This window comes from Pomacea canaliculata, linkage group LG10 (assembly GCF_003073045.1).
Source record: "Pomacea canaliculata isolate SZHN2017 linkage group LG10, ASM307304v1, whole genome shotgun sequence".
NCBI lineage: Eukaryota > Metazoa > Mollusca > Gastropoda > Architaenioglossa > Ampullariidae > Pomacea > Pomacea canaliculata.
Window position 1 is genome coordinate 7,194,611 of NC_037599.1, and position 12,231 is coordinate 7,206,841.

General features: G+C 44.8%; 1 protein-coding gene across 2 annotated transcripts in view; it reads left to right on the top strand.

Annotated features, from left to right (window-relative positions):
• LOC112573681 (cAMP-specific 3',5'-cyclic phosphodiesterase 4C-like) overlaps positions 1–12,231 on the top strand; it is a 308,076-nt gene that overhangs the window by 38,826 nt on the left and 257,019 nt on the right. Inside the window, exons 1-2 of one of the 2 annotated variants that reach the window (XM_025254261.1) lie at positions 5,090–5,692; positions 5,925–6,201. The exons of the other annotated variant lie outside the window; for it this stretch is intronic. The gene's annotated coding sequence lies outside the window, so the exon portion shown is untranslated. Of the gene's footprint in view, positions 1–5,089; positions 5,693–5,924; positions 6,202–12,231 lie in introns of those variants that run through there. 2 annotated transcript variants of the gene reach the window in all.

Consider the following 12,231-nt stretch of genomic DNA (forward strand, 5'->3'; position numbering starts at 1 on the left):
GCGAGGGTAACCATGACACGTGACTGATGATGGTATGACAAGATTTTGGTGATAGCGGGGTACCTTATCCTGGGTGTCATAGGTTAGCGGTGAAAGTATGACACGTTGGTGATAATGGTGAGTGTGGCATGGTAGATTAATTCTGGTGATGACACGCTTCTGATGACACTCGATGTTACATGTTAGTGTAATGCTCCTCGGATTAAAAAAATTCTGAACAACTGCAAGATGGCCACACACAGAATCACATGTGTTTTTAAATTTATTTCATGATGTATAAACTATCACACGTTAATAAAGATAAATAAATACATTACACTAAGGATAAGAAGAACTAAATAAACAGTTAATTTGCAGTGACTATGAAGAAATTATTAATAATAATAATAATAATAATAATTAATAATAATAATAGAATTTATAAAGGGCATTACCGTTTGGATGCGAGCTCCAAGCGCTGCACACCAAAGACTAGAAACCAAGTCAACCACACAAGAAACATTCATGGATGAGGGAGAGAGCGGAATACTGTGGTTGATCATGCAAGTGAGGGGTGGGGAGGGTGGAGAGGTGAGTGGATGAGGAAGGTAACGAAGACATGAGAGACAGAGATGGTGTGAAGGAGCGGAAGTGTTCGACCACACCAAAGAGCGTTCGTCGCCACCCGAGACCAGTCGGCCAATAATTGCCAATCACGAGCACAACTCCAGCCTCTCAGTTCCAAGGGACTTAACTGGCGTCAACCTTCACACGACAACCACAAGTCTGGAAACTGAAAAGCTCTAAAACAAAGACACGTTGGCGCGGGTTCGATTCTGCAAGATTTCCTCCTCCCACCTTCCAACCTTTCCTCCCTTCCTCCTAACCTTTCCTCCCTTCCTCCCTTCCTGTGGCGACTGGCGACTGCCCGGTCCTCCGAGCCCCCTGGCGGTCTAGACACTTGTTGCCTAGTATTAGACACTTGTGTAGACGCTTGTGTAGACACTCGGGAGACACTTCTCGATGCTAAAATCGTTTGGCACGGTCTGAGGAGCGTAGGAGGCGCTACGGTACGACTTAATTGGTGTCAGGACAGAGATCCGGCCTGCGACTGCAGTTATTAGCAGGCTACCTGACAGAACCTCTGGCAACAGGTGATGCCATCAATATACACCGAGAGAGAGAGACAAAAAGAGAGATAAAATAGAAAGACAAAGAGAAAAAAAAACTATCACGATTTTGACACTATTTGTGTACGCACGATGAAAAAAATTCGTGAATTATGATTTTTATTTATTTATTTTGAGGTGGGGGCTTGAACAGTAACCATAAAAAAAGACACTGAGGCAACAAATTGTGAACGTTCACTGTCAGCATGGAGTTCGCCGCCTCAGAGCCGAGCAGCTTCCTACACCATCCCCTCTCCTCATCACATCACCACTTCTCTTGTCCCCACTCCCCGTGATGTATACCCCACTCCATGTGCTGTGTACTCCACCCACACCCCAGTCACACGACTGCCGGTTAATTGACGTTCCGGTACCAAAGAGCTGACGTGCTGCGTGGTCACGTGGTCAATCCTGCGACAAGTTCCGACCGTTAGGCCGAGAGACCCGTTACTTTCCAACACTCGGTGGTGGGTGTTGACGATGTTGATAGCTTTGCTGTTTTGTTGTGGAGGGGAGAATCCATCACCCGCCCACACACACACATCAAAGCCATAAAGTTAACACTTGGCATCTAAACACAGAACCGAGAAAAACCTTGATGAAGATAAACATGAGAGACGACATCATGGCGATACGATAATTCACACCAGCCTACTTTTTGTATTTACTGGACCTGTAATGGAAGAGAGAGAAGTCATTCATCAGACGACTACAGTGACAGAAGGCATGCATTTAAAAAATAATAATAAACAACAATGTATAAATAGTGAAGCAATTTTTTTCAAGACAGTAATTATTTCTGCGTATTGAAAAAATATTTTGATCAACGTCGGAATGAGAGAAACAGAGATAGAGAAGGGGGGAGAGAGAGTGAAAAAACCCAACCCTATAACATAGGAACCGAAATGTTGACGTGTTGTTTCATCATAGGTTGAGTGTTCTGTATCCTGACCTCATGCTTTGTGACTCACGTGTCGTCCATCTTTGTCATGAGCCACACATCCAGCTGTTAGCATCTTGTGAGCGAGACCTACCCTGACCTTTACCCCCCTCTCATGATCCGCTATGACCCCTGAGCTGCTGTAACGGTTCCCTCGCACAGACCCGTCGACGAACTCGTCCACACCGCACGCGAGGACAGTTATTTTCTCGCTCCACACCTTCTGCTCACCACACACACACGGACACACACACACGGACACACACACACACCGCCAACCTCTTTTCTGCCTGGTGGCGACACCACGCGACAGGCGTAGTAGCTCGGCTCACGTTTTCGTCGATTTTGGGGTCTCGTCGACTGTCACAGCGATTGGAAAAAGAAAGAAAAAAAAAACTCCACAACACCGGTGACTGAAGACGTGAACCGTGTTCATATCGATTGTGGGGTAGACTCACCCGGCGCACCCTTCACACACAGTCAACCGCCAGTCACAGTGTCCAGGCCAGCGGACAGTCCCGCCAGCAGCTCTCTCCTCCAGCTTCGTGTGGCCTGAAGGGGAAACGCTGGACAGCATCTGGAAACATCACAACTCTCTGTCGTTATATACCGCTGAGCCACCACGGACACGATTCAGGTTTGGTGTTTGTGGGCGTGAACACACACTGACGCACGCATGCGCGCACACACTACTTCCGAGGCAAGCGGAACTGTCAGTGGCTGAGGCAGCAAAGAATGATCTCTCTATCTAACCCCGGATGTTGTAGCCAAAGCGTGAAAAGTTCGGGAAGGGACTTCATCCCGACATGCTCTTCGTTGATGTAGGAGCCTGGTTGCGACTGCAGTGAAATTGTTTACCTTCGCGAGGCAACATCAGTTTGTGTTCTCTTCCCCCTCGTGCCTCCAAAAAAAAAAAACCTCCCCCTAGCGAGATGACAGAGTTTTTCCTACCTCAGGAATGGCTAAGAACTGAACCAGGATTATTTTCTGTCCTCAAGAACCTAACGAACGCTTGTGTCCTGCGGCCAAGCTCGTCATTAGCAAATGTCACGCGCTGATTTCAGACAGGCAGTGTTGTGAGTGACTGTGTGAAACCAACAAGAAAGTGGTAAACACTACCAAAAACTCTAGCAAGGGAAAGTGGCCAACAGTAACAAGCACTCCAGGGGAAAGCTGACAAGCAAACGCACGTGTAACGAAACATTGCGCGAGGACAAGATGCGATGCTGGGATCGTGGAGCAACTGCACCGAGCAAGAAAGGGTGGTTGTGAAGAAATGTGATCAGTCACGCAAGTTGTAGCTACCTTTCAATTTAACTCAACCTTTGCAGTGGTTTCAACGGAAATGGCGGCAAATGTCACGGCAGTAACAGAGTGCGACTTGTGTTGCTAATGTCACGCGCTGTCTTCCTCTTGTTTCCTGCAGAACTCTCACCAATACTCGTGCAGGGTTTGACAAGTACTTTAAATAAGAACAACAGAAAAAAAAAACAATTTCTATCGGCAAATACTGCAAAGTCAGATCAGTGCGGGTTATATTCAGCCAGGTTCCAAACTCCAGCAAAACAGAAAAATATTTATAAAAAAAAGCTATTCAGAAGAAACGGTTTTTCTTCAGTTCTCTTTTTCCCTTGTGGAGAGATTGAGTCGTGTAGCTTTGTCTGGACCAAGTTAAGCCGCGGACTTGTAAGCAGGTGATTATTGGAAGGAACTTTTTTTTCTGTCCCACCATGGACGCGGAGGCATATTATTCTCCGTGCAGTTCCCGTTGCCCTGTGGCCGATTATTTTGCAGACTGTTCTTTGGAGGTGATGCATAATCCTGTGATTTGTTAAAAGCGTTTTCTGATACAACCGTACAGATATGGAATATTTCGTCAATGCTGTGTGAACAGTGATTTATGCTCAGCTGTTTGCCTCACTCTGTCTGGGAGCCGCGGATTCAGCCAGTGAGGTTTAAAAAATATTGTTGGTTATTTTATTTCTGGAAAGGAATACAAACTACGGGGGATGGACCGAACAAGTTGTGCCTTGCGGCCTCAAAGCTGGGATTAAATGTATAATAAAATGCACATGAACTTTGTGGGTTAATTTGCTTAAAAGGTTTTATTATTGGAACAGTGTGCAAGCTTTCTCAATTGTCGGAAAGCTGTTTGGATTTTTTTCTCTCTTAACTGAACCTTTGACTAAAGTGAAACTTCATTGTGGTTGGATGGATCTTGTAGCATCACTGGAAGCAGAGTTTTCATACAAAAGTTCCTCACCTACCCAGCTCGTGTGTGTGTGTGTGAAACAGCAGGCGACAATTTGCTGGGGGCACATCAATTAACCCGATTTTCTCGCTCTCTCTTTCTCTCACTCACGCCGGCCTCTTAAAGACAGACTCCCTCGGATCGATACCCAACCGTTCCTTGGAGTACGTGATGACGTTCTGAGACAAAACATGCCGGCACATCGAGGCTGTTCTTAGAGCAGTGCTCTGTCAAGGCTGAGAACTTCCCTTTGGTTTGTTTGTTTGTTTGTTTTAATGAAGAAGAAGAAAACAAGACTTTTTGCCAGGAAGCTGGCGATTCTAACTTGATGTTCGCGCAAGTCATCCGCGGAAGAAGCGAGAGACAAACGGTGTGTTAGAAAAACTACATCGATCAGCGTGCGTACCTGTGGCAGGCGCGATTGTGAAATTCGTGGGCGATCGCTAAAGGAGAGAGAGAGAGACAAGCAGAGTGGAGTTGTCTGCGCTTGGCACTTTGTGGACGAGGGTTACATGGTGTTTGTGCACTTCGCAGTCTTACTTTGTTTACAACCACTTAACCCTTTGATGTTGCTCGCTGCCTGAACAAAGACCTCGGTGTTAAGCACTTCCAGAGTTTCTATACGCGTGAGTATGGAGTTACCTCCCCAGGTTCGGTCTGTCGGTTATTTCTTCATGTTTGCCACCAACGTTTAGACGCTAGACTCGTCTACATTACTGGGCAAGACACGTCCACTGTGTTTATTTCTTCACACACCTGTTATACTCCTGAAGAGTAAGTTTGTGCTTTGCAACGGCTCAAACATAGTGTTGTTTGGGTTCTTGCTATCCTTACGTTGTTTCTACGTTGTTTGGCGGTTCAATGGACGTAAGCCTTTTGTTGACATGCCACTGAAACCCAGCGCTCCCGAGAGCCGTTGAAATATTGTTTGTAACCCCTCTGAGAGGGAGCAGCATCCCGTCAGCCACCAGAGGACCCAGTCCGCTACCTTTCCACAGTAGACTGTCTCCGGAATCTGATGCCAAACCATTTTCACTGCAAGTCGATTGGTTGTCAGCTGACCTGACCTGACCCTCGGATCAGCGTAGTGCGTTGTTGGTGAACAAGAAAGCAGACGACAGCGAAATGTGGGAGATGAGGAGGACTATGTGATGATGATGTGAATCGTGATTTTTGTGGCGAGGAGGACTATTGTGCAATACAGACCCCACCACCACCACCGCTGGCGATTACGACATACTGACAGATGAAACTGCGAACCTCCTCCCTCCAGCAGGCGCCGATAACCACGTAGTGCGCGCTGGCTGGCCTGTAACATCGACAGTCGTCGTGTCCCATCTAAAACATTCATAGGTAACAAACATTTTAATTCTGATATTTTCTATCTTCTTCTTCGAGCTGTAGTGCTCCGCCATTTCGTCTCATGGGATCGTAGAACCCTCGTCTTTCCCTTCAAGAGGATAGTTTGGGTTTGTTGTTGTTGTCGTCGTCGCTGCTGCCTCTGCTGCTGCTGTTATCTTCGTCGTCGTGAAACCGAAAGCTGTCTCAGTCTGCAACACTCTGCATTCTGGCCGATGTTGTGCAGTTTCTGGTGATGGAGCCGAAGCAGCGTCGGAAGAAACAGTTGTCGTCACCAGAGTCGGCAGTGCTGGCGCGACAGAGCTCCGTCATTCGGATTCAGCCCGAGGTGCTGTCCCCTGCCGCATCCCCCACCGGATCCCCCGTGCAGCACCTGTGGGCCAGGCCCAAGAACCAGGCTGGCAAGCCAGGCAGGACCAAGTGGTCCCAGAGCCAACCTCTGGTCAAGCGCCGACTCATCCTGGCCAAGCTCAACCACCTGTCGTGGCCGTGGCGTCCTCACGGTAGGTCCACTGAAGCGTGTCCTTGTCCTTTTGATGTTTGTGTGTTTGTGTGTGTGTCACTACTTCATAACGACCATCTTCTGTGTATACTATCATTATTATGGTCCGTGGTCGCCCAATAAACACAAATGTTTCCGCTGTTTGTGTTGTGGAGTATTGCCTGACATGTTTATCTTCTGCATGCGGGAACCTTTGAGAAACGGGAGAGAAAAAAAAAGATAATGATGATAACTAGGGATCTGATTGTAGTTGTCGACACTCGTCTGTAGTTATTGAGTTTTGCCAGCCAAATCATGCTGCACCTATTTAAAGGTTGCAGAGAATGGCACGCGTAGTAAATGATGTTTTTATGGCGCAGAGCATGATGGGAGCATGTACTATCGTGTCCTTGTCAACCTTATGGTGGCACACGCACGCACGCATCTACACCCACACAGAGAGGTTTATCTCAATATTGTTCCTTCATCCTCCTAAGTGCTGATGTGTGTGTGTGTGCTAAATTCTTTCTCTCCATCCTTGTAATCACACACACTAACGCACCGGACATCTGCTTGCATATAAAACTGACACGACTGACATTTTTATTTCTTTGAGAGAGAGAAGAACTCGACTACTCAAAGTTTATTTAGTAGTGAACCTATTTAAAGGTGGGAATGAACCACAACAAATGCTGTTCTGGTATAGTATCTTTCTTGTAATATTCATACTATTCCTGATGTCAGCTCCTCAGACAACATCGGCGATAATCGAACAGATCGACTGAGTATCGCCTCGCCCCTCCTCCAGCTAGCGCGAGGTGGTGAACATCCCAAAGGGAGAAGGACTGACTTATAGGGCTAATTACATCTGTCTGGAGAGCTGAATGTGGAGTTATAATTGCCTTGGCGACTACATTTTGTATGCAGGAACTGAATCAAGAGTTCATTTGAGCCAATGGGTGAGAGGTTGTTGGTAGCTGAGTAAATAATAAATAAATGTATATAAGTCCGATAAGGACACACATTCTTGTTTCTCGAGGACAACGAAGCAGACGCCGTTCTTCGATGTTTGGTGTTGAGGTTGTTGGGAGGTATTTGTTGTGTGAAGTGTACTGGCAACTGTACAGGATGTAGGTGTATAATGACAGCTGCTCACGGCAAGGTGATTACAGAAGAAATATGTGTTGCTGCATGTTGGTAAGACCTCTTGCCAACATTAAAGAAGTCAGCCTGACCAGGGCTGATACCAGGCCTAGGCTGATAACCGTTGAAAACGAAACAAAAGTGCTGAAGGGTCAAACATTGGGAGTGCCCTAGTATCCTATACATCGGCAAATACATTATATATACATAGTAATATTTTAATTATATAATCACGACAGATTTTGCACTCGAAATCATTGGCTTTCTGTTACCTTTACACACAAATTTGAAAATAATTGGTCAAATGTTCAGCTACTTTTGTCCAATTAAGAACGGCCGTTAAGTAGGTAAACAAACGTACAGGTACTTGTGTCATCCACGTCTTACACATCTGTATTGAAGCCGTCAAACAGCCCTACAAATGGAGACAAAGATGTACGATAACCTATTTACTACATTTGCAATGGTAAAAATAGAGCAAAATTTATAATTGGATGTAGACTGGTGCGAGCTGGTCAAGAAATAAATATACTAACAACAATACCAATGATGCTTGAAGCCAATATTATCTCAAAGGTGATGTGACTGATGTACGAATGCTAACATTTTTTTATGAACACTGGAATAAATGAAGGAAGGCAATCTAATTAAGAAAATGTTCTACTCAATATTTCGTCCTCACTGAGAGATTTGTCATATTTTAAGATAATAAAAAAGACAGGTATATATATATAATGTTTACTGGACTTTCTCTTTGTGATTTGACTCCATAGCTGTCCATCTAAACCGTTCTTTTAATAAGAATGCTTTAGTCTGTTTGTCTGTCTGGTTTTTAGCCAGAATTCTTGTATACATGCATTAGTAACCGTGCTCTGAATCTACCCGTTCCTTGCCCGCAGAATCGTTGACTGACAATGGTTCCACCCGCATCCTTCTTTCCTAATTGTTAAGAAAATAGCCTCCCCCTACCCGCTCCCTGTCCTCCCTCTGACGTGGTCGATGTGTTGTGCAGGATTTTCTTCAAAGCGACCGCACATGCTCCGGATCTCACCGGAAGTGGCATGCAATCGTGTCCTATCGTGCCAGCTTGCCATTCGTAGCATCAGAAAGAAAAAAAAAATAACTAAACAAACAGAAAAAAACTAAAAAACAAAAAAAAGAAACACCACCAAAGAAGAGCCTTGACGCAGTTCAATCATGTCGATGAACGTTGAAAAGTTGTCCTGATGGTGCCGAGATTGATGCCACGTAGACACATCAACTGTAAGGACGTAGTTGACACTCCGTATGTGTGTGAGAGAGAAAGAGAAAGATGAGTTAGTGGGGGAAGAGACTGTGCATTGTGCCACCCGAAAATGAGAAAATCAAGGAAACTGCTTTAATTTAAACACACTCAAAACACACACACAGAGTATTCACACGTTAATTTGACTTCCATCTTTAACCTTAAAGGTCAAGAACGGTCACCACGTGGGCCACTTGGAGCAGCTCGTTAGTATTTACCTGTAAACACTCTTTCTGCTTGATAAAGTCGCATTGTACCCTGTACAATTTGCCACGAATCGTTTTTCGTTCTTAACAAGGGACATATATTTAGCTGTCACATACTCACAGTCACCACAAAGTCTGGTAACTCTCGCGCCGACAGCGTGACGACTAGAGTGATGTCCCTTTATAACCTGCGTCTGCTTTGTAACTGCCTCATGTTATCCCAGCTTAGGGACAAGTTGTCCGCTGCTTGTTTGCTTAAAAAATAAATAAATTTCCCAGAAGTCTCCGATGTTCTGACCGTTCACACTGGCGTTGGCCCGCCAATGGGATGAGAGACAGGCGGGTAGTAATGTCTGTCCGATGTCGACTTTCATTTTTTTTTGAGGTGAATGCCAGAGGCAGTGCCAGGCAATACGAGAAGTGGTAGCGATTACATCTGCCCTTCGCCCAGATTCACACAGACAGCAACGGAAGCTTCCACCGCCATCACGGCCATAAAACTGGTCCCCTGCCACTGCTCCAGCAGCTATTGCGTTTCCGTGTTGCACGTGCTGCCCACAGGGGCCAATGGCAACAACCGCGTTCAGCTTCATATTGGAAATTTTACGTATTTCTCAACATTTTTTAAAATTCAGTCTGATAGCTCTGAAACTACGCATTTTGCTATTTTTATTGCCAGTTGAGGAAAGTCCAGTTCATTTATGAAATATTAAAAGAGTTACAAAGAGTCTGCATGTTTTCTTTTGGGATTGAGAGTAAATAAACCTATATATATATATATAGATTTTATGCTGAAACATTTATTATAACCAATATTATGTTTGATGCTAAATATTATCATCGTATGATTATTATTTGTAATAATTTATAAATAATTGAGAAAACGCATTTCCCCGTGTGAAGGTGAGCTCAATACCTGTACACGAAGTGACAGTCAAGGAGAAGCAAACTGTTATAGATCAGCAATGTAGGCAAAAGGGGTCAACGGAAAAATAGATAAAAATAGAAGTACAATACGTGTGCATCCATGAGGAGAAAAAAAACTTGCTAACTCGACTGATTGTTTGAGTGAGTGGGTGAGAGATCGAGTGTGTGTTCTCCATATTTGTCACCGGTGTGAGGACTCGGAGGAAGCAGGTAGCCGAGTGGCTAAAACACTGTCGCGCCAGCTCCATACCCGGGGTGACGCAGCAAACTTCTCCCAGTCGACTCATCTGTCGGGAACGGGTGAGGTAAAGGTCGTCCCCTGACCCTGTTTAAGGTCAATAGGGAGTGAGGTATTTGTGAGGGTGTCACCCATCTCTTCTGCCTCGCTCCCTAACCTTCTCTAACCCACTTGGGAGTCGGGTACCTTTTTATATGGATTCGTATCTTTTATTATTCTGGCCAGTGAGAGAATAGATAACAAATTTGAAATATTCGGGTAGCCAGTATGTGTTTGGGTTTTTCATGTTTTGATGTAATGACTGAGGAAGTCAGCATCATGAATGATAGCCACAGTATACAAGTGTGAGGTTTGTCTGTGTAACGCTGGGAAACATCCTTTGTAACGGTTCCCCGATTTCAGTGCAGAAAGGTCTTTTATCTGGAAGGAAAATGTCGATGTCAGGTCGATTTTTTTCATCCGGACTCGTCTAATAATTGAGCAAGAAACGCCCCAACCCGTCACCATAACAACGAATATGTGATCAGGAGCTGGCATTTTTGTAAACCAGCAGCACTTGACTCTCATACAAAAGAATATAACAAATTTGAGATAACCGACTTCTCCGTCTTGGTTCTTGGCCGTTGCTAACACGAGGACGTCTGACATGTCCAGAGAGAACCAGTTATTGCCAGTCGACGCGAACGTCAGCACAAATAAAAATGTCGACAACCGTGCTCTGAGCTCACCGAGAATCCATTCTGACCATCCCATAGTTGGACAAGAGGCGTTCGGTTAAGGAGACAGCTCACATCCAAAATCGTGTTTAAGGATTTTTACATTTTTTTACATTTTCATGGGAAAAATTATTTAAAATTCATACTTATTTCCGACGAAGAAAAGACCTGAAACTGCAAGCAAGAGATGAGGTATGGAGCGTGGGAGGGTCGAATTTTGTCGCGTAGGAACCGGAGGAGAGAATGAGAACCAGGAGGACAGCCGCATCCTCAAAACAAAACAAAACAAAAACACAAACAAACAAACAAACAAACAAACCAAAAAACCGAAGAGCCAAGAATGTGAATGTGTTCACGGTCACCATGAGTTCCCCACCACCAAAGAATCCTAAAAACAAAATTTACACCAACTCTTGACTACTGTTCAGGACTTACCGTTGCTCAAGAAAGTCCTCCGTGGCAATATCCGTGGCTTCTATCCAAAGCCTACCGATGGCCATCATTAGTTCAGCAAGTCCGGGTCAAAGAAATAAACCAATGAATGATCCTCTGTTTCGTTTTTATGAACATTGTCGGACTGTGTGATGCGACCTTTACCAGGCAGTTCCCATCCTGTCCAGTCTGCTCGCTGCTTCAGGAGGTTTTATCGCCGGCTGAACGGATCCGTCATACATCAGGGACTTCACAGATTTTTGTCGTGACTAATTAATAGAGAGAAACAATTTGCTGTCTGACTGATTCCACTTTCTAGTTTAATGCATTGTTCGAAAGCTTATTAAAATGTCAACGATCCTTTTACGGTTGAGTCTAGCTGGCCCCACGGGACGGTTACAGCCTGACCGATCGAGGGCTTGAACTGAGTGAGTTACAGGTAATTGCGTGTTAATGGTAATGTATCTTGTAAGTGCGGTTCTCTGCAATACAGTCTTCGTACTTTTGTTGCCTCTTTCGGATGAAAGCTGGTGGACGCTGGCGGTTTACTGCCGGATTCTGACCGTTGTTGGAGTGAAAAGGTTGGTTGACACTAACGGTTGCACGCAAGACCCTGAGAGAGTTCTCAGACCTGAATACTTCTCGACCAATGAACGAAGCACAGACAGTGCACGTGCATCAATATTTTATAACATCTACATCACATCTATTTCTTGATAGCACGCACGCCAGTTACTGATTTGAACGAGTTGACTCCAAGAAATGGCAGATGCAATGTTGGCAGTAACTAAAGAAAAAAACTCTCACCAAAGACCGACCCTCACGACCCACAGCATTGTTAACACCATTGGTTTCAGTCTAAACAAGATATTCAATCCAATGAATTCAATAACATTAAACAAGCCATTTTTCAGATGCCACTTTTCACTCCCTTGACCTACGATCTCTGCAGTAACATTAGAACAAGGGGTCAGGTTCCTGAAGTGCGCATCCGTCCTCCCAACGAATAATTGTCTTTAATTAATCTGTAAGCATTCTGATTTAGTGCTCAGTTCTGTGATGATTAAATTAAACTTCTCCTTCACAAGACATTTATCTTCGGCGT